Source organism: Lemur catta, chromosome 5 (assembly GCF_020740605.2).
Source record: "Lemur catta isolate mLemCat1 chromosome 5, mLemCat1.pri, whole genome shotgun sequence".
NCBI lineage: Eukaryota > Metazoa > Chordata > Mammalia > Primates > Lemuridae > Lemur > Lemur catta.
In genome coordinates, this window is record NC_059132.1 from 40,216,172 (window position 1) to 40,241,593 (window position 25,422).

The window sequence follows — 25,422 nt, forward strand, 5'->3', positions numbered from 1 at the left end:
AATGTGCTTTTGAACAATTCAAAGGGCAATACCACGGGTTCTGAGTATTTTCATATTTCAGATGGGGCCTTTGGCCAAGCATGGTGGCTCATGCTTGTAATCCTAGCACTCTGGGAGGCAGAGGTGGGAGGATCGCTCAAGGTCAGGGGTTCGAGACCAGCCTGAGCAAGAGCAAGACCCCGTCTCTACCAAAAAATAGAAGGAAATTAACTGGACAACTGAAAATACATAGAAAAAATTAGCCAGGCATGGTGGCACATGCCTGTAGTCCCAGCTACTCGGGAGGCTGAGGCAGAAGGATTGCTTGAGCCCAGGAGTTTGAGGTTGCTGTGAGCTAGGCTGACGCCGCGGCACTCTAGCCTGGGCAACAGAGTGAGACCCTGTCTCAAAAAAAAAAAAAGAAAGAAAGAAAGAAAGAAACAGATGGGGCCTTAGAACACAGAGGCATGTTTAGTAAATCTGTGGAAAATCAAGGTTGGTCGTTAGAGCCTCAGAGTTTCTATTTTAAGTGAAAGTGCAGAGCTGGCATTTGCACACTTTTCCCTCTGCAGGAAAAACACCTTCAGCTTCCTCAGGCAAAGCTGGTGCTGCTTCCTCTGTGCTTGCACAGAGCTCAGCACATACCCCACCTGGCAGCCCTTATGGCACTTACCTGAACTTTTCTTCCTGGCAATTTCACACTAGACTGTGGGCTTCTAATGGGCAAAAAGACCTGGTCATCTTTGATTTCTTGGTGCTTAGCCAGAGACGGCACACAGTGATACTGATGATGGTGGTGGTGGTGGTGGTGGTGGTGACAGTGAGCAGCATGTCCTGGGCACAGACTATGTACCAGGCTCTATTCTAAGCACTTAACACTATTAACTCGGTCGCTCCTCATAGCAGCCCTTTAGGATAGATCCTATTAACCCCATCTTATAGATGAAGTTGGGTAATTTCCCAAGGTTATAAAGTCTGGAAATGGCAGAGCGGGGATCCTAACTCAGCTGTGCCCGGAACTACTATGCTGTACTCGCACTCTGGAAAAAAATAGAAGTATTATAGCCAAGTCACATTATTAATATTTATCAAGAGCTATTACAGAGTTTGTATCACAGGAGATAAGAAAGAGGATTAAGAAAGAAGGGCATAAAACAAAAACAAATTAGCAGAGTGAAGAAATAAATATTTATTGGTCAAAAGATAAGAAGTAACATGGAGGAGAGGAAAAGAGAAAAAAAAGAAATTAGTCAAAGAAGCATCACATGTACTCACCAGAAAACTGGTTTCCCTGATCATCACCTAAATGTACATCAGGGAAGGATACCAATTGGATATCAGACTGGGATGGGGGGGTGGGGGGAGGGGATGGGTGTATGCCTACATGACGAGTGCATTGCGCACCCTCTGGGGAATGGTCATGCTTGAGGGTGCAGACCCGGGGAGGTGGGGGAGGAGGGGATCGAGGTATGAATACATGGCGAGTGCCAGGCGCACTGTCTGGAGAGTGGGAGCAGACGCGCTTGGGACTCTGACTCGGGGGGATGGGCGGGACAGGGACAATGTATATGACCTGAACTTATGTACCCCCATCATGAGCTGAAATAAAAAACAAAAAAAAAAAACAAAAAAAAAAAAAGAAATTAGTCAAAGAAGACAGTTTAACAAATTGTGTTTACTCTGTTTATAACTGTCTTTCGATTATTCCCTTGGAAATGAGAACTCCTGCCACAGCAATAAGCGCTGTGCTTATGGATTTATTAAGTGTGGCCTGAGCATAACGGTAACAGCATACGTGGGCATAATAATGAAAACTGGTGTGAATCAGTCAATTTCAGTCCATCAAAATATATAAAATTGAGCATTTGGCTGTAAGACTCCGTGGAGTGCTGATGGATCGACGTGGGCCTCTGAAGCTGTCTGAGCATCGGGTGGCAACTGCCCGTGAGCCGGGCCAGCGTCCCTCGGAGCAGAGTCTGACTTGACCACAGGAGAAGCTGCTGGTCCCGAGGAATATAAGAAACCAGCTTCCAAACGGGGCTGGTTTCTTCTGTGTAATTATATATCATCTATATTTTACCATTGGAATAAGGTAAGAAGGCCTTTATTCCTTACCAAAGGCTATTATATTTTCATTTCCCTATGTAACACTGACATCTAGAGGAACTTTGAACTGAAGAGTTTCCAATAAACAGAAGTATTTCTCCTTTTCTTCCCCAGATAGCAACCTCGAGAACTTCAATATGAATGAAATGTTTTTACTTTGTATTTCCAAGTTATGTGTAGAAGATGCTAAAATAGGAAGCACAAGTCTGTAGATATATCGTTTGTTGTCCAAAAAAAATATGTTTTTTACTGGTTCAAGAGGATAGGATCAGTGCTGCTAAGCTTGAAGTTGCTGAAACAATTCTGATCATTCCCAGTTAATGAGATGAAAGTCACATCGGGGTTATATTCCTGAATATAACAGTGATAGCATTCACATATAACAATATATGTGAATGCTGAATTCACTGTGATAGCTGAGCTGAACCTAAAGACCTTGTTTCATTCAAATTCACTAACTTATTCATTCACTTAAGAAATATTTATATATGACATATGGATTATTTTGTAACTATTTACCAATTCCTTTTGTAATAATTTATTATATTAGTGGCTTTAGGATGACATAGGGAAAAAGGCAACATGGCCCAGATGCCCAAGTATTCAAAACACAGGCCAGCTCTCTTCACTCTGTCTGGTTTCCTAGACTGGTCTCCTAAGTGGGCTGTGTATACCCAGGGAGTGTCCACAGTAGTCCTTTGGGGAGTGGGAAGGAAACATTACAACTCCTTTCTGTTTATTCCATTTCTTATGGACTAAATGTTTGTATCCCCCCCAAATTCATATGCTGAAATCCTAATTCTCAAGGTGATGGTCTTAGGAGGCCGTTGGAGGTGATTAGGTCATGAGAGCAGCATCCTCATGAATGGGATTAGTGCCCTTATAAGAACAGACATGATACCTGGTTGATCCTGCCAGTAAAAAAAAAACAAAGACATGAGAGCTTGCTCACTCTTTACATGTGCAGACTAGGAAGTGGGCCCTCACTTGATCTGCCAGCACCATGATCTGGAATTTCCCAGCCTCCAGAACTGTGAGAAATAAACATTTGCTGTTTAAGCCATCCAGTCAAACAATAGTTTGCTATAGCAACTTGAACCAAGAAAACATTCTTTTAAATTTTATATTTTATATATGTTTAAAATATATATTAATACAATTGGACACATATAATTTATAAGGATCTATGATATATTAAACCTTATTTATAAAAATAAATATATTATTCTGGTTATCAATGTATATAGTTTATAAGTAAATATATTGGGGCATGCTTAAAAATCTCTTATTGATAGTGCAAAATCAAAATGGTTTGGACACTGTTCTCTAAATAACATTATTTCTCACATTCTGATTTTCTGAAATATGTTTTGGAGAAGATTTAGTCTACATAGCAGGCTCAAGAGCAAGTACATGATTAGAACTATCGGTGCAATTCTTGCAAACTCTTTTTTTCCTTCTGCAAAATACTGCTGCTCAAAGGGCAGGATTCATTGCTCAAATGCCAGTTTTGACTATTTAACCAATTGAAAATAAGCACTTTATACTCTTCTCTTCATGGCAATTAGACTGACTGACATAGGATCCAGACCTGAACAGGAGGTAACATCAGCCCACAGGTGTGCACCACCCACCCAGCTATCTGGGCGTGAGTTCACTCTTGCCCTGTATACTGCAGGCCTGTCTCAGTGCTACATTAAAACCTTACTGTTCCTGAAAGCGGTGAAATAACTGAAAGGGAAATCAATTCAACTGGACAAAGCCCCTCTTTCATTCCCATTCAATAAAAATCAATTTTTAAAAATTCAATCCTGACATGGATTTAACCTTAAAAGAACAGAAAGGCTGAGAGAGCGGCTGCCTCCTCTGGACCTCAACAATGCTGTGATCATTGTCTGTGTCATTGTGCTGTTGGTCGATGTGTCTGCCTGCCCACTAGAACATAGACCCTTCTCTTCTCCTTTGTTTCCTTGGCACCAAACAAGGGGTTAGGAAAAGTGCTTGGTGAAGGAGGAAAGAAGACGTGGCGCGGGGAATGATGCCGGCGTGGTGAGAACGCACGGTCCTCGGGCTGCGTCAGCGCAAGGCCAGGCTGCGGCTGTCACCAGGCCACCGCCGATGCCTCCCTGCCGCGGCCGCGCCCACAGCCCTGCACCTGCACAGCTGACGCTGAGTGATAGCCACAGCCCTGCATCTGGGCATTACAGTGGCTGCAGAAAATTGTGTTCGTAACATCACACACGGGGCACAACTAGATTGCGCACCCTGCGTAACGACTGTTCAGATTACTGCTCATGGAGACGCCAAGATGAACACGTATTGGTCATTTTAACCTAAGGCTTAGATATCAAAATAAAGGTCTAACAATTTATGATGACTTTGTTAAACTTTGATTAGGCTCCTAATGAGAGAGAGAAAAATAAATAGATCCTAAAAGAATACAAAGAGAGGAATTTTCAGAAGAAATACTAAAACTACGTTTCCTTGCCTGAGCATAGAAGGTAATTTTAGAGACCGTTTATAAAATAAATCTATTTCTCTTCATCCTCAGCACACACTCGAACTCTCCGTGCATTAAGTGAGAAAACACGCTGCAGCCTGGGCCAACTTCAAAGCAAAACCCTCGTGACCTGGGGCTGGCCCGTGTGAGGCAGGACGGGTCTGACCGGCCAGTTCCAGAAAGGGAAAGTGTCCGCCTCGACCTCAGAACGCAGCAAGAGGACCCTCCGGGGCAGCAAGAGGACCCTCCGGGGCTGCTGCTGACGCTGAGCGGAATCAGACAATCGGCCGAGAAAAGAACCCTGCCGGGAAGATCAAAGCCTCTGGACGGGTCCGCGATCCCGTGGACAGCGCTTCATTCAGAAACCAAGGAAACGGGGCTCTTCGAGGGTTCAGATCAAAGGAGGGCCTGAAATTAAAGGTGCTGATTCCAGAAGGTCTACTGGGACCATCTGTCAAGGGAAGACACGTGACTAATTTTACTTTATTGCATTATAATATGCAGGGAGCGGTACCGTACGAGAGCGCCCGGGACCGGTCAGATTGACTTTGTAGGTTAGTCCTCACTGACTACAGACTTTTAAAATTTAAATGCACTTTCAAGTGTTCTTATCCTGGCAACCTTCTTGTTATAGCAAAGGCTATGCGAGTGATGGTCCTGAGGAGGCCTGAGAAGACCAGCGACAGGACAGAGACCCCGAAAGGGGCAGCGCACCCGATTCTGCCCCGCGGGCTTCAGGCCACGGCCACGGCCACGGGCCACAGAGCGCTGCAGGCATTTGCTCTGCCCTGCTCTTCTCTCCGGGCTGTCTAGCAAAAAAAAAAAAAACCCAGTTAAAATGAACCAATCATGAATCTTCACCTAAATATGTGGCTACTCTGGGCACTTGGATACTGCAGGCTTTGTGTTTCCCCTGCCCGTCCCCAGTGGCTGAGCACACCTCAGGTACCTTATAACTGATGCGTATTTTTTTATTTCCTTCCCACTGCCACCTGACCTGTCCATCCCAAACAGAAAACGTCAAGCCCTCCGACTGGTCACCGCGCTTTCCCCTCAAGCTGTTGAAGGGCCTGCCAGCTGCTGCCCGTCTTCCCGCCCGTCCTGTCCCACCCAGACGCGACTTTGCTCCAACTCGTGGTTCTCAGCCACCTGGGCAGCGTTTTAAACTAGTGATGCCTGAGTCCTCCACTACGGATTCTGATAACATTGGTCCTGAGTGCGTCCAGGACACCGGCATTTTTTAACCCCACCCAAACTCCAGTGACTGGTTGGGAGCTGCTACCTCTGTTGGTTCCAGCCACTCAGGACTTGTTTCCGAGTGCTTCCTCCCAGACCGGCTCCTGCTGGACACAGTTTGGAATGAGAATAATAACATCAGAATCCCTGTTCCTCCCACTCACAAGCGAGGGTCAATTACCCAGCAAACCACTGCCTCTTCCTTACCCCACCTGGGGATACATGCATGGAAATGAGTCTAAGGTGGACTTCCCTGGGACCACAAAACCTCCCTCCAAAAATGACCTATGGCACAACCAGGGATGGCAGCAAATAAAAATGCCAACATTCCCAACCATGCCTCTGGTCCTCTGCCTGAAATCTGCCTTGCTTCCTGGCCACAATTTAATAACTGAAAGTGATGTAGGTCCTCTACTAAAATGGGAGTGAGCAGAAGAGAGAGGGGGACTCAGGCTGAGGTGCAGAAACACCACCTTACAGGTGCATTATTTATAGCACTTTGCACAAAAGTTTATCTGAAAACCATAAATCCTGGCATGCTTTTGTCTTCTTCGGATTCCACTGCCAGAAGAGCACCTGAGCACTTCAAAAACTATGCAGTGAGGCTACTAAGAAATTGTGAGCGTGAGCACGCGTGTGTTAGCCAGATTCAAATGGAATTACAGCTCCTCGTGTTCATTTGATTAAAATGAATCTTACTTAGTAAAATTCCTCTTTATACTACACAAGACCAAACCTTGGAATGTTTTTACATGAAGTTTACAGTGTTTTTTCATCACCCAATAAAAGTCTTTGATTTCTTACCACCGCAGACAGTTGTAAAAGTGTTCATTTCACATGGTGTTCTTGGTATGCTTTTTAATTTTTATTTTAGGTTCCTTTTTTTATCACTCCATCTCCTGTCTCCTGCTCTGGATGTAAGTTCAGTTCAGCCTCTCACAGGAGACTGGCTCCTAGCGGTGGCATATGCTGGCAGAGGCTCTCAGGGAACTCAGCATTTCCTAAGGGGAGGTAATTTGTGGTCCCCTGGGTTGCAGGGACATTCAGAGATCTGAGCTTTGACTCACTGAGCAAAACATTTAACCACCTAATGGTTTACCTTTCTACATCTCCGCCTGTACAGGAATGCTGCAAGCGTACTGCAAAGCAGAGTGGCTTTAAAAAAGCCACCTGTGGCCAGGCACCGTGGTTCATGCCTGTAATCACAGCACTTTGGGAGGCAGAGGTGGGAAAATCACTTGAGGCCAGGAGTGTGAGACCAGCCTGGGCAACACAGTGAGACTCTGTCTTTACAGAAAGTAAAAAAATTAGCCAGTCATGGTGATGCACACCTGTAGTCCCAGCTACTGGGGAGGCTGAGGTGGGAGGATCACTTGAGCCTAGGAGTTGGAGGCTGTAGTGAGCTACAATCGCACCACTGCACTCTAGCCTGGATGACAGAGCAAAACTCTGTCTTTAAAAGAGAGAGAGAAAAACTACCTCTGAAAAACAACAAGAAGCTGTAAAGCTCTTAAAAATGTCTCTGAATTTTCAATATGTAACAAAACTCTGTAGATAAAAACTAATCAGTTATGACCACCCCCAGACATTTTGTTGTCTGGTCCCTTCTACCCAAAGTGGGTTGGTGGACCACCAGTGTGGCATCACCTTGGACTTTGTTAGAAATGGAAAATCTCAGCCCCTCCCCACCACCTACCCAATCAGATCTGTGTTTTAACAAATCCCCAGGTGGTTCCTTTAAAATTTCAGAAGCATTGACCTAGAAAATACACATAATAAACTGGTGTGAAGAAGTATTATATTTCATAAAATATTTGTCACAGCCTTGTGTATCTATTTATAATACATCTTGCCTCCATCCACAAAGGATCTGAAGAGCTAACATCAGGCCTGGGTTAGCTCCGAGGGAAGAAGTGAGAAAGCAGGAAGGAGCCAGGACAGTGCCCAGCTTGTGTGCATATCCATTGGCCGTGAGAGGAGCCGCCGGTGGAGACCCAGCACTGTGTAGAAGACCAGTGAGCTGCTCAGATGTCCACAGTCTCACTCTGACCCGGGGCTCCCAGATGAGAATGCATGAGCAAGTGTAATGCGTTAGTCATCATTGCCACCAATCTCTGAGCTCCATAGATTGCCCAGACTCAGCCTCAGAGTGAAACAATGTTAAGGTGCAATTGTACAATGAAAACCAAGCCAAGGGTGGGCTCTAGAGAATTAGGAATATATTCTAGCTGGCTCCGAAATGCAAAGAATACAGCTAGGATTAACACACACGCTGTAACTTGGTTATTATAATGGTGACTATCAACTTTAAATGGAATAAAAGTAATTTTTTTAGCCTAGTTCGTACAAATCAAAAATGTAGAAGCTGGGGTAGTAGGGAACGGATGGAAAAAGAGGAGATGTTGATCAAAGGGCACAAGGTTTCGGTACGAATGAAGGAACAAGTAGTGAGCTATTGCACTGCGTGACGACCACAGTTAATAATAATGTATTGCATATTTCAAAACAGAATAGATCTTTAATGTTCTCACCACCAAAAAATGTTAAGTTGGTGAGGTGATGGATATGTTAACTAGCCTGACTGACTCCTTCTAGTATGTATACATAGTTTCAGAACATTGCATTGTACCCCATAAATAGTTAATATTTGTCAATTAAAAACAAATAATAAAAAATTTAAGTACACAGATAGTACATAGCTTCTAACACACTTTAGTTGTCTGTATTTTACTCCTGAAATACGCTTAAATCCTCAATTTATGGAGAACCTGAATATCTTCATGTTTTGCCTCATTATGTTTTGTTTTATCCTGGACATGCAGGGAAACATTCAGCTGCTATGCTGCACCACCCAGTGATTGAAATATGGAAATACTTCCCATAGTGATTGGTAAACAGGGGATGACCCAGGACCTCCAAGGGTTCCCTCCCACCTCCCGTCCTCGCCACCTGCTGTACCTCAGGACCTTCACAAGACCTGTAACTGGAAGGTCAGTACCTGGCGTGGCAGGGGCCTCCAGGCCACTGAGACAGCTGAGCGGCTGTGCGCTCCCAGGTACCCCAGAGCACCGACCAGGAGCATGAGTGTGATACAAAGGCACGTGGCTGCAACAGTAGGCTGCTGGCCGTGAAATTTTCAGTATTTAAATAAAAGCTTTCTATTATATGTACAGCATCCCTGACAGTAAATTATCAGTAGGAAATTGAGAACCATGCTTTGAAAGTCAGGGAGAGAGCTATGGAGGATGAGTGAGGAAGAGGTAGGGGAGTTACTACCTCTAACACCTCTGCCTGCCGTGGACCCTGGGCTGGTGGTCCTGAAATTTATAAAGCTCCTTCCCCAGAGAAGCTTAATCAGTAGGTCTGGCTTGGAGCCCAAGAACATTTTCACAAGCTCTGCAGTGATTCTGCTGCAAGCGGGCCAGCGCCCGTGCTTTGAGAAGCGTGCGGAATTCCTGCTCATCACTCAAGGCTTCCCTCTGTGAATTCTTTCCCAAAACACTCCCCTCCTGCAGCCTCCTACTGAAAGAGGAGTCAACCTTTCATCCACCTTTTCCGGCCCTGCGTTATCACGTATTTATCAAACTGTGTTGAATTATTTGTTTGCACGTCTGACCTCACCCAGGCATCTCAGCTCTAGCTCATGGCAGACACTGACTGACTGACTCATGTATGGGTTAGTAAATTGGGGGCTGGGGGGACAGATTGCTTGGCAGTATTTACTGAGCATCTCAACCAGCTCCTAATTTTCTCCTAAGGGCTGCCATAGCAGGCCCCTTACTATGTCCTCCTCGGTGTCAGGCTTTGATGTCCAGCCCCCAGACTGCTGTAGCACCTAGAATTTCCCATTTTCATGGAGGGCAATTTGTTGTCCTTTACCTCTGGAAAAAACTAGACATCTCAGACCTTTGCAGGAATTCAGACGTTTGTGTCACCAATAACATCTGAACTCTATCTTCAGTGTGGTTTTTGAAGTAATTTACCATTTGACCATTTTCTCAAATTTATTGTACTTAGCGAAAGTCAGAACATGTACTGTAAACATTCATTTGCTTAATGTGTGTTTGTGTGTGTGTGTGTGTGTGTGTGTGTGTGTGTGTATTTAAGAATTATTCATACTTCTGCATTGACCATAACTTCTTTAACAGGCTTTAACACATTAGCACAGAAAGATACTTCATGAATTCTTTTGATAGTGGGAAAGGAGAAGAGGTTAGAGGTAGGTATCCTTGCTGTCCATTTTATTTTATTATGATTATGGAACCTCATTTTGCCAGAAGGCAATCGAAAGCTGCAGCTATTTCCTTTGGAATGTCTGACTAAACCTCTTTGTACACCACCTAGCCCAACACGAAATCAGGTGCTAAACAAATGCTTTTGCATCTTACTATTGAAGTTCTTTACAATATTTCTAATGGCATTTAAGTCACCGTTCTAATTGCACATTACATTCATCACTCTAATGTCCCTTCAGCCCTAAAGGTCCATGAAGCTGCAGAAGCTGGAGGAAAGCTTGGCACAGCTCAGCAGCTTCACGTGACTGCAAGACACCACTTCTTTCTTGGGGGCTCGGGTATATTCGCCCTTGGAATCTATCTTCTGTCCTGATTATGATCCAGTAGTAACCAGATTCCTAAGTAAAATTGTCTTTATGGCAGACATAGAAAAGTAGCATACTTGTCTGGTTACCAGTTGAGTGCCATTTATTTATTTTTTTAGTTCTTCCCCATTTCTTAGCAGGGGAAGACTTTGCATGAGTTGGTATTAGGTTCTTCCCATTGCATTAGAAACTGTCGACATGGAAAGAGTTCTACTGGGAACTTCATCAACAAAGTTTCCCATTCCCCTTTCTACAAAGGGAAGGTGTGGGGGTGGTGACGGGAGTAGCCTTAGGGTTTTCTAACGGATCTTCTCAAGCATGGCTTGGAGGTATTAACCAGTGATGTGGGATGGGGTATTTACAGTCTGACATGCAAGACGTGTCTCTCCAATTCAGCCATGGCAATGAGCCTGTCCTCCCTGCTTAAGCAAGGAGTTTTGTTTGCTGATTCAAATAACAATAACAATAACAATCTCTTACTCTTCAAGGCAGGAAATTACTGTTTTAATGAACAAAACCAAAACAAAGCAAAAATGTTGCATTTTTTGTTGTGGAAATGAGCTATTTTCCATGTTGGCTGAAGATGGAACAAGAAGGAATCTAAAATATTAGATTGGATTTAACATCACAGATTTAAATTCCATATTAGAAAGAAATTAGGATAGTGGAAGGAGTGTGCCTCCCAACCCATGGGGTTTTTTTTGTATTTCCAACCATAGAATTTACTACAAAAGAATATAATATTTTAAAGGCTCAAAAGAAGATAAAGGGAAAACTTCTCAGATCACATCCACTTGAATTTAGAAAAAACTTTTAAAGAGTACATAGCACAATCAGCCCAACTAGAGATGAGAAAATGAATTATAGGAGATTTTAATAATGTTTAAAATGTTTCTGCCAAAAGGAATGACTGTTGATAATACTTGTGATCTTTTCCACTCACCTTCATCCTTAAAAATGTCGTGGGACGTTGCAGTAAGGATCTCTGTCTCCATTTTCTCTCATTAGACACCCAGCCACCACAGTGCATTTTTCAAATGCACACACAGTCCTCAACATTCCATTTGTTGTTATACACTAGTGATCAGTACATCACCAGTCAACTTAACTCTAGGAGGAAAGGAACACACAAAGGAATACAGGAAATTTTTGGAGGTGATGGCTAAGTTTAGCACCTGGATGGTGGTAATGGCATCACAGGTATATGCATCTGTCCAAACTCATCCAAATGTATACATTAAGTACATGCATTTTTTCGCCTATCAATTATACCTCAATAAGGACTTTTTTTTAAAAAAAAAAAAAAGACAATAATGAATAGGGTTAAGAAAACTATATTAGCACCTGTGGTATCTGCCGAGAAACTTTAGCCTTTGGCTAGACAGCGCATGGGGGTGAGGAGGCTGGCTGACTGCCTCGGCTTGGAGGGCCCCACTGGCAGTTCCCCACGGGAGGAGAGAGGAGCAGTGACACACGCAGCACGTACAGGTATTTCCATAGGAAGCAAACGGCAAGGCAGACTTGCTCTTCTTCCTCATGGAGACAGTTTGCTGAGCTACACCCAGAGCAGCAATAAATAAACGAATGCCTGCGATGAGGTGACAGCTGGCCTCTGCAGCAGAAACACACAGTCACAGATGGAAAGTTCAATTACGGGTATTCCAAGAACAGAATTAAAGTCTGTTTTCAGTTAGGAGGCTCATATAAAACTGTGCTCCATCTGTGTTTACTACATGCAGCTGCGCCTTGCTCAAAGTGCTTAATGAACTTTTTCTTCTTTGTGAACATTGACTTACACACAAAGGTGACAACCTGAAGTAAGTATCGTGAGAAAACTACCTGCATAAAACAACTTGGGACAGTATATGTTTTCTCTTCCTGTGTTGGCAGAGCAGTGTTACATACTTCATACTCATGTCCTAACCTATTTCATCAAATCTCAGAAAATAAAGCTGAACTGTGAAATGAGAAACTGCTAAAAGAGTAACGTTCTCGACTATTCTGGTCATATCTCATTATTTTCATGTATTAAAATTTAGGCCATAGTATAAATATACTTGAATTTCACATTTAATGAGATCAGTTCAATTTGGCATTTAACAATCACTATAAAATTTTTCATTTTGGTTTAATTCAGTTATATAGCAATATATTTTCAAACTGTTCTCATTATTGGTGGAGTTCATTTACACAAATACATAACTTACTATAGGACATCAGTCAAATCTGCACATGAAAAGTTCTTCATGGCCATTACTTTGCTGTGGTTCATTTTCTATTCACCGCCACAAAATTAATCATATTGGCACAAACTTCTCCTAATCAAGTAGTGTTATTTAAAAATAAGTAAGCTCAGTTTCCAGGTAGATGATATAAAAGTGTTCAGCCCGTTTTATGAGTTCTACTTTTAGTTAGAATCACCTCAGAATTTTTTTCCACTAAAAGTTATGACAATAAATATCAAAGTCAAATATGGAATTTCTTTTAATTTTAAAGAAAGTTAACTAAATAAGGATTACAACTCCTATGAAAACCCACATTCTATAAAACAGGGACTCCAGCTGCAAAAAAATCCTCCACTCAAAATCCTAAAATCTGTATTTTCTTTCAAGTGATTAAATAAGACTAGTCTATTATACAGTAAGGATATATATTTTTAGTGACATAGCATACCATTCATATGCATCATTTTCATTGCAATATTGCTCCCATCAACACTGATTTAAACACATTCACAGAGTAGACAGAACCTTTTCCCACTGGATAATTTAATATCTTTATTAAAATTTAAAAATAGAGATTTTGATAGTATGAATATCAAACTTATATGGAAACATATTTCTCGAAATGATGTTTCATTTTAATACTTAGTAATGTTAAAGTCAGTCTCCTAAGTTCAAGTAATAATCAAAGAACACCAGCTCCAAATTAAAAGTTGGAAAAGTTGATGGTAAATCTACAAACATACTTGAACTTAGGAATAATAAAAATGAGTGCTTCTGAGCAATATTCCTCAATGAAAACCCCATTTTAATAAATGTGCCTTTGAGAATTATATATATATATTTTTCCATTTATATGTATTTATTTATTTATTTATTTTTGAGACAGAGTCTCGCTCTGTTGCCCGGGCTAGAGTGAGTGCCGTGGCATCAGCCTAGCTCACAGCAACCTCAAACTCCTGGGCTTAAGTGATCCTACTGCCTCAGCCTCCCGAGTAGCTGGGACTGCAGGCACACGCCACCATGCCCGGCTAATTTTTTCTATATTTTTGGTTGTCCAGCTAATTTCTTTCTTTCTTTCTTTCTTTCTTTTTCTTTTTTTAGTAGAGACAGGGCCTCGCTCTTGCTCAGGCTGGTCGTGAACTCCTGAGCTCAAACAATCCACCCACCTTGGCCTCCCAGAGTGCTAGGATTACAGGCATGAGCCACAGTGCCCGGCCTAGAATTATATTTTGTTACATTCTCCTCCAACAGTTCCATGAAGGATTTTTCAGAGTATGTCAAAGAATTGATGTTTACTCATCAAAGTTCAGCCTCACAGATTTGCCATACAACGTAGACTTCATTGTCATTTTTTGGCTACAGAGGAAAAAAAATCATGGCTCACCTCTCCATTTCCCCTGCTAACAAAGCAGAAGGAATTATCTAATCTCAAAAAAAGTATATTTACTTTGACTTGAACCGTTAGTCTCATTAGTGTCAGGTAGCCCAGAAGAAAATCAGCTACCCCTAACAAGCTGAAGGATTCTGGCAGCTATCAACTCCTCACAGGGCTTTTGTTCTGGGTATACCCAGGACTATATGTTCCAGTTCACTTAATCTTTTGGCTGGTTACTTTGGACTCCAACTCATAAATAAAAGTTCTGGTTCCCACGTAGCAGCATGGGTCCTTCAATGCAAAAGTCTTTGTATTATGGGAAAGCCTGAGTTCATCTTCTGGCTTCTATATCTCAGTACATTTTGTTACACAGCTCATATCCTTGAGAACACTATCTGATTTCTTCCTAAATGAGAACCTCTGATACGGTGCTAGTTTAAAACTCTAAAAAGTTTAACCTCCCTTCTCAAGCCATAAACCTATTAGATTTGAGATTGTCCCCATTCTCCTAGAAGATACTCTGACTTCAGCTTCGTAATGCAAATTGACCATGGTTGCCATGGACTCTACCCTGTCAGTGGTGGTCACCATTCACGCTGAGTCAGAGATTCAGAGCTATCGATGTTTCCTACTGCTTGGCCATCAGACCTCTCACCAGTCTTCCTGTCTACTAGTCTGCCTGACACCTGTGAACACTGAACTGAGAGTCATTCCTCTTGAAAAACTCATCAATCCTTTCAACTCAACTCTATACCAATCATTGCAAAGTTCTGTCTTTATTCCTAGAATCCACTATTACCAGATCTTAACATTTGGTCATGATGTAAGGATTTTGAACTCTACATATCACAAAGAAAACATTGTCTTACGTCAACATCTTACACTCCAAACTGGCCTGCATTCCTGTTGTCCCAGTTTCTGTCAGTGATGCCGTGAGACGCGCGTCTCACTCGTGGATATGCCTGTGAGGCGTGGGGTCCCACGCACAGCAAGACAGAGCCAGGTCTGTGCCGCTCACCCTCCCACGGGGCACAATTCTTGAAGTTTCACCCACTTTAGAATTCAAGGCCACGGCAAGCAGCAGGGTTTAGACACACGAACGGCACCCTGAATCCAACCAGTGAGCACAACACAACAAATGGGAAGCCAGAGAAACACTGCTCTGAAATTCTATTTTAACATTGCCTGGTACATTTGTCTCTGGCAACCTCTGTGGTTCTAATGTTCAGTCAAGGGTTGAAAGTGGTTGCCCCATGGTCAGCTTGCCAACTGATGTCCTATCCACCTAGTTTGCAAAGCTTGTTTTAAGTGGAAAGTGAATTCTGTAGCCCCAAGCCAAGACTCCTCTTTCAGGTTTGGTTAATGTGGGCTTAATCCACCAAACTTTAATAGCACGTGTTAGGAGGTGCTAGGATTTGACAACAGAGAAATAAACAAAAGATTATTTCTGTCCTCAAGGAACTAACAATCCAGAGCTGAAATAAAATAAAATCTTCCACACCCAAATATATATATTTAATTAAAATAAGAAATTATTTCTTTAAAATATAAAAATATTTACCTGAATAGTAATTGGCCATTGTGACATTTCTGTTTGTGAGAGAAGTCCACTTGGAATTAGACTTACAGAAATAAACACCCTTAGATGGAGGTATCAAAGATACAGTCTTAAAAATTAGCAACTTTTTTTTAAACATATATATATATATTTTTTTTTTTTTTTTTGAGGCAGAGTCCCACTCTGTCACCCTGGCTAGAGTGCCGTGGCGTCAGCCTAGCTCACAGCAACCTCAAACTCCTGGGCTCAAGCAATCCTTCTGCCTCAGCCTCCCAAATAGCTGGAACTACAGGCATGCGCCACCATGCCCGGCTCATTTTTTCTATATATTTTTAGTTGTCCAGGTAATTTCTTTCTATTTTTTAGTAGAGACGGGGTCTCACTCTTGCTCAGGCTGGTCGTGAACTCCTGACCTCAAACAATCCACCCGCCTTGCCTCTCAGAGTGCTAGGATTACAGGCGTGAGCCACCGCGCCCGGCCAAAAATTAGCAACTTTTAAGCACTAATTTAAACCTTCCCTCACCTATAGATTCTCTGGCACTGAATGTGGCTTCTGGTTTTGAACGATGTCTCACTCCTGCTTTCAGCTTTCGTGTTAAAAGCTCTCAAGCCATGTGGTTCCTGGGAGATTAGAAGCATGGCTTTTAGTATTCTTTAAAGCTGTGTTTAGGAGGTTGAACAGGATGAGACTGAGGAATAAAGGGCTTCATCATAGCACAGACTGTTTTATAGCAGTTTATAGTATCATAAATAATTTGTTCCTAATAATGTCCAAGGTACTGAAATCTGTCAGCCTTTCTTTTTTCAAATCAGTGGTTTCAAGTTTAGTCTTATAATAAAGGGTTTCTTGCACTCACCTTCCCCAGCAGTGTCTTCTTGAGTGGACCTGTGGCCTGTCTGCTGGACTGTGTGTAACTGCACACAACCGTGGACGTGAGTCCAAGAGGGGAACGTCTCCCTCTGTGTGCACCGCAAAAGAAAACCTGTCGAGAGCCGCCACTCCAGGTTCCTATCAATCCATTAATTAACACTTATTGAGTATGGTTCTTTAATCAATCACAACTTCACCCAACTGTTTTTACCCAGTTTATATATCTCTGAATTTTCCACAAGGACATGGGAAGAAACTTAATTGCAGAAATTAATAAAAATCATAGTGTTGCCCTCATCAGCTAGTTTAGTAACCATGGAATAAAGGGAGTAAGTTTAGCACGACATTTTCTTTCTTTCTTTCTTTCTTTCTTTCTTTCTTTCTTTCTTTCTTTCTTTCTTTCTTTCTTTCTTTCTTTCTTTCTTTCCTTCCTTCCTTCCTTCCTTCCTTCCTTCCTTCCTTCCTTCCTTCCTTCCTTCCTTCCTTCCTTCCTTCCTTCCTTCCTTTCTTTCTTTCTTTTTTTTATTTTCTGAGACAGGGTCTGGCTCTGTTGCCTAGGCTGGAGTGCCGTGGCATGATCACAGCTCACTGTAACCTTGAACTCCTGAGCTTAAGGGATCCTCCTGCCTCAGCCTCCCAAGTAGCTAGGTCTACAGGCGCATGCCACTGTGCCCGGCTGATTTTTAAATTTTTTTGTAGAGATGGGGGCTTTGCTATATTAACCAGGTTGGACTCGTACGTAGCTCCTGACCTCAAGTGATCTTCCCACCCTGGCCTTCCAAAGTGTGAGGATTACAGGCATGAGCCACTGTATCTGGCCTGACATTTTCTTAATGAACACAAGTTACAAATTATTGCCAGTGCTCTGGATGTGTTATGTATTAGCATCCCCCTACCTTCATGCTCAGGTGGCTCCGTATCCTAAATATTCTTAGCTACCAGTTACTTTCAAATTTTCTCATTAAATTTTCTTGCCTATGGCTTAGTAGAGATGAAGTGAAATGGGGGGAAGGCTCTCTTTTTCTTTTTAAACTTTGCATTACTGTGACACAGGAGGACAATTTTCCGGTTAGCCTGCGTGAGCTCTGCGATGGGGTGCCAGCCCCGTGCAGTGGCCGTGACTGCGCAGGGACCTGCTCTCCCAGGGCAGCGCTGGGCAGCTTCCGGGCACGAAGGCGACGTGGAAGGCTCCTGAGACGAGCATTTCATAGGTAACATTATCCACTAACTGACAACAACTTTTAAGAAGGTTAAAGTTGGGTATCTTTGGGTAAAAAATAATAAGACAAGTTCTTAAGGTATATAATTTTAAAGTAGGCTCTAAGGATTTCATTCAAAAGAGCAATGTACAAATGATAGATGTGTTTAAGGAGAACTAAAGCTCTTTCCTCCAGTCACGGTATTTTTGACAAAAGACACTTTTGTAAAGGTGTAAGTTATGAAAATATAAGTTATGCATTCCATAGGTAAATATGTATCAGACTACATATCAGAGTTGGCCATTTGAAGTGGGTTTTTCTCATCTCCTGTTTTAAAAGCAGGAAGGGACTGCCGTTCACCGGTTTATTTAAAGAAAGCATCACCGTGTTCCCTCTAACACGCACCAGAATCTGAAGCCCTCAAGCACAGACACTCATCTCCCTGCGATAACAGCTTCACAATGTTCTGAGACTCACATTCAGCAGAGGCCGCCTGAGCCGACAGATGGCCTCTGTGGAGAGAAGCCGTAAATCTCAGCTGTCCCTTTTGTCTATCGACAGCATTCACGGGCTGTGCTCACGAGCTCGCTCGTGCTCCCTCTGACACGCAGGTCCTGCCTGGCAAATTCCAGGAGATGGACCAGGCGGGGGCTGGCTTGCCCACAGCTGTGTGTCTGCATCTGGCCATTTACACGCAAGTAGAAACCAGCAGTCATTCAAAGCGCATCACCAGTGATGCAAAATTTCAAGTGATCTCTGACCTGGGCTAAGAAGAGCAACAAAACCCAACAAATTCCTGAGCCTATGCTCTATGACATTTGTGTGTTGAGAGGCTGATTTTAGTGATCATGAAAGTTACAAGCGATAGTTTCTAAACTTCAGCTGAGCAGAATGAAACAAACTGAAACTAATGGTTTCGAGGTGTGCTAAAGGGGACTCACTGAGGCTCAGAAGTCACAGAGCTGGACTCCTGCCCTGGGCTTCACCACACTGAGACTTCGTGGAGAAAGGCCCAGACACACGCTGCTCTGTGCCACCACGCAACAGAGCACCCTGCGGCAAGCCCCGAGAGGTCCTGAGGAAAGCAGGCTATTCCGACCCATGATGTCAGCTCCTGGATGGGGTCATCTCTGTCAAAACCAATTACAGATCTACAGCGGGATGCTGGGTTCTAGTCCCATTTCTGCCAACCAGTCATGTGTCCTTGAAGAAGGCATTTCGTATCTCAAAGACTATGCTTCTCTCGGTCAAATGAGCATACCTCCCACTAGATCCAAAGACTACTGTGAGGGTTAGACACAGTGACAAATGTGAAAGTGTTTTTGGAAAAAGGAAAGCAGCATAAACACTAGCTCGATTTAGTCTTTTCTTGCGCAAGCATTTTCAAGTTCTGTGCACACAGAGCAGTGCGTGGAATCCTTCCTCCACTGCCAAAAAGAGAAGGTTCTCCGTGTGTGTCTCAGTATCGAGTCTTTGTCACTGCTGCAGAAATAGGAGGAGTGTCCAGGGATGACCCTGACATTTGAAAGAACACTCTCCCTTTTACATAACAGGAAGCACAAAGCTGCCACTGGTATTATGTTAGAGAGAAAGAGTTCCCCACCCCACTAGTCAGGACAAGACTTAACTGTCAGAAGTCCCCTGGGGAGGTCACCAAGGACCAGCAGGGCCAGGTGGCACAGCCAGTACCTTTTAAAGGTCATATCCCATATTTAGGCCTAAGCACAGGCTGGAAAATTTTCCCTGAGCTACCATTCAGTAGAGACACTGGCTTTTTTAAAATTCCTCTTTAGAACATAAATAAATCATAGCCACCCCCACTCAAATCCAGGATGAAGAATGATTTTTCTTGGATGAAAACTAATACAGGTCACAACCACAATGAAATAACACCTCACACTCCCCAGGATGGCGAGTATCAAAAAAAAAAAAAAAAAGCTAAAACAAAAACCTCAAATGGCAAATGCTGGCAAGGATGTGGAAAAATCGGAATGCTGGCCCACTGCTGGTGTGGTGGGAATGTGAGACGGTGCGGCTGCTATGGTGAACGGTATGGAGGTCCCTTTAAAACTGCACATCGAACCTGACCCAGCAATTCCTCTCCTGCGTACGTACCCACGAGAACTGAAAACAAGGACACGCAGAGCTATTTGTACACCTCTGTGCACAGCGGCATCTTCCCAACAGCCAAAGGTGGAAGCAGCACAGGGGTGCTGACGGATGAGTGGGTAAACAAAATGTAGCACATACACACAACAGAATACTATTCAGCTTTAAAAAGAAAGGAAATTCTGACAGATGCTACAATGTGGGTGAGCTGGAGGGCATTACACTAAGTGAAAGAAACCAGACACAAAAGGACGAACACTGATCCCACTCACATGAGGTGCCTACAGCAGAGACGGCAGGTAGCACAGGCGTTGCCAGGGGCTCGGGGGAGGAGAGGGAACAGGTAGGTAGTGCTTCGTGGGGAAAGAGTTTCAGCTTTACAAGACGAAGAGTTGTGCAGATGGATGGTGGTGATGGTTGCACCATAATATGAATGTACTTAATGGTAGCTACACTTAAAAATCGATGAAATGGTAAATTTCATGTTATGTGTATTTTACCACAATTTGAAACAGAAATTCACAAAAGCTAATTTCCTCTGTGTTGTTGTTTGGAACCTTTCCGAGGAGAAAGTAGGCTGATGCAGACAATTCTGGGCAAAGAGTGTGGTGCTAAGACTTCTCCGCTGCATGAGGAGCAGTTGCGTATTTCTGGGGAACTCAAGGCAAAGGAGCATTTCCATAAAGGGCATCTGACTCGGAGCTGACACCCAAGAATGAGCGAGTCCTGCCTCAAGTGTCCAGTTCACAGCTGAGGCTCAAAATCACTGACAAAGACTCTCTTCTCTTCTCAGGATTGCACATGCAGAAATTCTTGCTGTCTCCCGTTTCTCAGAGAGGTGCCTGTTTGTACCATATGGAAAATGAAGGTGCTTTCCCTGCCAGAGGAGATGAAATGTTTACACAAAGGACTCAGAACATGTGTGAGACTCCAGTCCCTTGGAAAATCCAAGATTTATGGGCTCTGTTCTGTACTGGCCCAGGAGGCCATGGCTCCTTACACACGCCACCGCCCTGGCCACCAAGACTTCAGAGCCTGCGCACTCCGGTCAAAGGTCAAAGCTCTCTGCTCCTGTCCCACCTTTTTCAAAACAAACAAACAAAACTCCAGTAAATGTTTCTCTGTAAATGCAGAATAACACAAACTAAAGGGAGAATCTGTTAGTGATTCTCAGCACTGTGGATGAGCATGTTGGTTAAGACAGATAATTACCTCTCTCCTTATTTCTTTCCCGCATTCCCAAAGGATTTGAGGTTACTACCACGTGGTCAGAACAACTATTTTTATGGACACAAATATCAAAGGAGTGTTCAAGTTATCATAGTTAACCAGTATATCACAAATCATCCATTCTTGGGGTTTTCATTTTTCTTTAAGTTGAAAATAATCTCCTTTAGACCTGTATGTACTAGCCATGAGCAGAATGTGTTTAAGTGTGATCCTGTTTGGATAAATCCTTTAAGGAAAATGCATATGTGCTTGTATGTGCATTAGAAACTTCTGGAAGAAATCAGAAGAAGCTATTAACAGTGTTTATTGTGGAGATAGAAACTTGAATTGGGGCCATAAAGTACTCTCTTCATTTTAGTTTTCTGTAGTTGGAATTCGTTACAACATGCTAGTACATGTGTATATATATTCATTCACTCACTCACTCAAGATAAAGGTTGGGTACGCTCAGAGGAATAAGATACAGCCCTGACAGAAAATTCTTTATAACCTAGTAGGGGAAACTGACACATGCATTATTAAAATAGTGATGGTGTTTGTACTGTAATTGGTTAAAGAGTCTGGGTTCAAATCCTGGCTTGGCCATTTCTTAGCCATGTGATTTTGGGAAAGCTACTTAACCTCTCTGCCTCAATTTTCATTTGTAAAACAAGGATAACAGTGGTTCCTATCTTACAGAGTTTTGTGAATATTAATTGAACAAATCTATGAGAAGCACTTAGGACAGTGCCTGGCACGCGGTAAGCTGTCGATAAACATCTGGTGTTATTACAGTAGGAGAGGAGACAGATACGGCACCAGGGGAGCAGGGATTTCTTCTGTCTGGGTCCTGGGTTATCAAGGCTCTAAAGGAGAGATGCTGCTTGACCTAGGCCTTAACTGGTAAGTAGGAGGAAAAGGACATTGCAGGAAAAGGGAACAGCAGGAGGGAAAGCAGGTTGGCATGACCACCTGGTCAGCAGCCAGTGCAGGCAGGCGAACTCCTGAACTTTCCTTCCAGGAGTGTCTCAAGGAAATGAAAAAGAAAGAGCAACGTTGTTCGTTTTTAAAGTCCAGTACGTAATTTGTGCAAAGTCTGACCCTTTGTACGGCATTTCAGACTCACTTGTTAAATTTCTTTTTTATGGTCTTCTTGGTAGAAGTTCACACCTGATCAAACATCTGTAAATGAGCTAATATAAAAAATGAAAATCCTGAAATATAAAGCAGATCTCTAAGCAGACCTCCAGAGCACCAACACGCAGTATGCAGCAGGCCTCACACCTCTCGAAATCCAATCAACACCTGCGTTGGGGACCGAGGAATTTACCAAACGTCTGTTGGGCACTGGGAGATGACCTATGACCTGCCTGGCTCAGCACCCACTAAGTGGAATTCAGAGGTAAGAGTCCTACGGGTCACACGTCCCTGGATGTTCTCAAATCTGAGGTTAGACTGTAACCTTGGGCTTCTCAACTTAAGGTCCTGTTGAGTGAGCACCTACCAGTTTCAGACTCTGCATGGAGATGCTATTATCCAGTCCTCACTGGAAAGCTATGGGTAGACATTATTATTTCCTTTCTGAAGGGGAAAACCCAAGCTTCTCAGAAGTGAGGCAGTTTGCCTGAGTTCCTGATCAATAGTTCAGGATTTGGATCTGTGTCTTCTGACTCCACATTCAGTATTCTTTTCCCTGCTACGTGCTGCCTCCTCTGAGAAATGCCTCCGACTCAGCACCCAAGATGGCAGCTTCACAGAATCACAGTGTTAGAGACGTAAGAAGTCCTGGACGTCTGGCGCTGTGGTCTCCAAACCATACGCTGAGAACGCCCTACCCCCAGGTCCATGATTCTGGATGCTCTCCCAGCACTACGTATAGACTGAACAAGTCACAGATTGCTACTAGTGATCCAAATGTTCTTCTCCCTTCTTCTACAGATGCCTGGATAATGTGCTCTGCTGAAAAACTACAGCATTCAGCCTCCTTTGCAGATGGGTGGCCATGGAGATATACACATAAAAGAATAACAAGCTTTCAAGGAAAACTCTTTTCCCTTCCATCACCCTTCCTTCTTCAAGCTGTGGGAAAAGCAGATGTGGCAGGAGCTCCTGCAGCCGCTGTGGGCTTGTGAAGGAATGGCCAGAGAATCTCAGTGATATTGGCTATAAACCAATACCCCTGGGCTTCTTCATTGTGAGGGCCCAAGTCTTGCTGTATTTAATCCACCATGCTTAGAGCTCTGTTTCTGGAAGCTGCATATAATTCCTAATTGATATACCAACTAAATATTAGCACTACTGATGTACGTTGTTCAAATGTTTATACTGGTATGATTAGTAAGAATCAAATTTATTCAAAAGAATAACTGAAAAAATAGTTATCAGTCATGTATTTTCTCAACAGGAAGTGACAGAAGTACAGATGTTATGATACAGGAGGCTGTGAAATTTTTCTTTCACATTAAAAGAGGTTTTTCACTTTTGGTAAGGCTAAAAGTCACTAGTCTCATTTGATCCATAAAGTGACTTTCTACGGCCAGTTCTCTGGACTCACAGTGTGATTCTCTTCCCACCATCCCACTGACCTTAATTTGAACTGCTGCTGCAGACAGACCGTGCTATTAAAGAGTGAGTGAAAATGGGATGTTGGTCTTGAGCAAAAGTCCTGGGCTCCTTAGGGAAAGCCAGCACTCATGACAAAAAGTACTCTTCAAAGGGCAGGATGTGCAGTTAAATCTTGGGTTACATTCTTGAGTCACAACCACCCACGTATGGGAAAAAATACTCCAGTTAGCTTCGCACATAAAGACCAGTACATTGACTGTTTATCAGTGAGAAAGGAGGAAAGAGGACGGGAGGAGAAGAGCAGGCAGGAGAATGGACAGTATTAAAAAGAAACAAACCAACAACACTTCTGTGAACTAGAAGGCTGAGGCACAATTTCCCCCCATGTTTTATGATAGTCCTTGAAAGAGTCAAAAGAGAGCCACCATTTCACAGGTAAAATTGTGAGTTTGAAAGCAATTACACACAGTAACTTCCCACCCAGCTACAGAACTGACTATGTCAAATAATTTAGTATTAACTGGCTATGAAAATGCATGGCATTTTATAGCCCTCGAATTTCTTGCTGAGTTCAGTGACTTATTAATTATAAATGACATGTTATATCTCACAGTTTGTCTTTCTGTTGTTTTCATTAGCATAAGCCCTCAATAACTCCAAGTTCAGGTGGATGAGAAGTCTGTTCAAAACATGTATGAAATTTGTTTAAAAGGAAGCACAGATTTTATTTCAGTCCAGTTAATTTGGTAATACAAATTAGTAGCTAATAAAATGTGGTTCAAGTGTATGCCATATCAGATTCACATCAACAAGCAGCATTTGTAACCAGAAGAACTAATTTGTCTTTGTACCTGCAAGTTCTAATAATATCTTTGAATATTTTCTCTCTAACCCAGTTAACGACCAACCTGTAATCTCATTTACACTAATATTTTTACTCAAATCCTTTCCCTGACAAATAGAACAAAGGTAAGTTTTAACCAAGTGCAATATTACCAATTATAAATTAATAAAGTTTGACTACACAAGGTTTGACTGTGTAACTGACTATGATGCTAGTGCTCTCATATTTAAAGACGATTTGGGTTGTTTTATGCTAGTAGCCCCCTTTTGAACAAATAAAGTGAAGTCAAGATTATTGCTGATATATGGGTACATATGCCAACAGCACCCCTCCAGTAAAAACTCACCTCCTCAAAGTATCATCTCCTTCCTAGAGGTACTTCTGCTCTGCTCCTTCTTTAAACTCCACTAAAATAATGTAAGGGATTTGTAAGATGGTGAATATGCACACAGTCAAAAAAGACAAGAGAGAAGACAACAGTCATAGAATTTGGAAGCTAGAGGCAGATGAGTAAGTGTTAATCAGCTAGGTATTGTCAAAAAACCTAAGTCTTAAGAAAGCAGAGGAGAGAGTTGAGAAGCAACTTTACCCTACAGAAACAACCTCCATAAGCTCACCTGGAGAGCTTCAAAAAAGTACTGATCTCTATGTCCTATTCCCAGAGATTATAATTTAATAGGCCTGGATTTGAGAATTTTTAAGGATTTCCCAGGTGATTTTAATATAGACAAGTTTGGGGACTACTGTTCTAACATGAAAAATGAGACTAAAAGTAAGGAAACAAAGCAAGTTGGAGAAAACAGATTATGCAGGGAAAAAATTTTAGAAAATACTCATAGATATCCTCAGGGAAATAACAAAATGTATTAAATCTGCATAACAAGAACAGGATTTATAAAAAAGAAAAATTCAGAGAATAAAAAGGAGTTCTTGGAAAGTAAGACTATAACATTAGATAAGAAAACTTAATGAAAGGTTCCATGACAGAGTGAAGAAGTCTCCCTGAAAGCATAACAACAGATATAGAGAAGGAAAAAAAAAGCAA

The 25,422-nt window shown here is 42.6% G+C and overlaps 1 protein-coding gene across 1 annotated transcript in view; it reads right to left on the bottom strand.

Annotated features, from left to right (window-relative positions):
• The window catches only part of MYLK4 (myosin light chain kinase family member 4), a 72,462-nt gene that overhangs the window by 20,739 nt on the left and 26,301 nt on the right, over positions 1-25,422 (bottom strand). The gene's annotated exons all lie outside the window — the stretch shown is intronic.